The sequence below is a fragment of the Mastigoproctus giganteus genome, chromosome 3, assembly GCF_048544385.1.
Source record: "Mastigoproctus giganteus isolate SK-2022 chromosome 3, ASM4854438v1, whole genome shotgun sequence".
NCBI classification, from domain to species: Eukaryota; Metazoa; Arthropoda; class Arachnida; order Uropygi; family Thelyphonidae; genus Mastigoproctus; species Mastigoproctus giganteus.
This window is the reverse complement of record NC_143577.1, coordinates 247,979,299-247,980,443: the sequence shown is the minus strand read 5'-3', so window position 1 is coordinate 247,980,443 and position 1,145 is coordinate 247,979,299.

The window sequence follows — 1,145 nt, the reverse complement described above, 5'->3', positions numbered from 1 at the left end:
ACATATCAGAAAAAAAAAATCTGCCTATATAAATGAAACCACCGATAATCCACAAAAGATAAAAAAAAAAAAAAAAAAACTCTTGACAAAAAAGGATTTATTTTACATATGTTACTGTATTCATCTTTATAAAAATATAATACAGTAAGAGGTTTGATATAAAATTTAATACAACATATAATTTTTTGAAAAAAGGAAAAAAAAAACTACGTTCACTTTTCCTCGTTTTACCTTTCTGTGAAAGTACTACATAAATTTAGAAGCATAATCTTGTTAATAAGAACAGCATCTTGTTCTGCGTAGCCAAATAGAAAAACTCATTAAAATCAACACTTCAGCACCTTTTTTGTGTTTACTGATGAGCGATTTTTGTTCAATAGAAAGAACAATCCCTTTCTGTTATAACATGATGGCTGCAAATTAATAAAAATTAATAAAAAAAAAAAAAAAAACAGAGAAGAATCTAAAAATTAACCATATAGTAGTAAAAGGAACATTAGAGAATGTAAATCAATTACTACTACCTGTAATTGATTCCACATATTTCTTTTAGTTATTCAACATAGACTGACTTAGACATATGTGGGCTGGCTGTACAGATGCTAATTAATCCACAACATGGATAATTAAGTAGATTGTATTTAGCTTTTAACGTGGTTCTAATAGTCTATTTTTGGCACTTTTATATTTTTTGTCTGTTTTGCCTTGTATAATACATTTTAGTGGTTTAGTGTAGCCTTCTGTAATTTTATATTACTTTATCTTACTATTAATCCATTTTTTTTTTACTCAACAGGAATGGATTTTTATGCAATAACATTAATGTTATTGCATAAAATGATATGAAATGTTCTGGCCTGAAAAACAAAAAAATATATTTTAAAGCATGAATAGTTATTTAAAACCATAAATAAAAGTGGGATTGAATTAGATAGCATTATTTCAAAATGGTAGCCAAGAGAAAAACACTTAGCTCTGATGTTGCATTGTTATTGTTTCCAGGAGCAAATATGGATAAGTGTGCAAAACATTTTGAGAAATTGTACAATGTGTTAGACTCGGCACTCAGAAAAAGGTGATACAGAGCTGCTGCCTGCTGAGAAAGCAAAATGTGACACAAATTGATTAAAGAATTCTGGTAAATC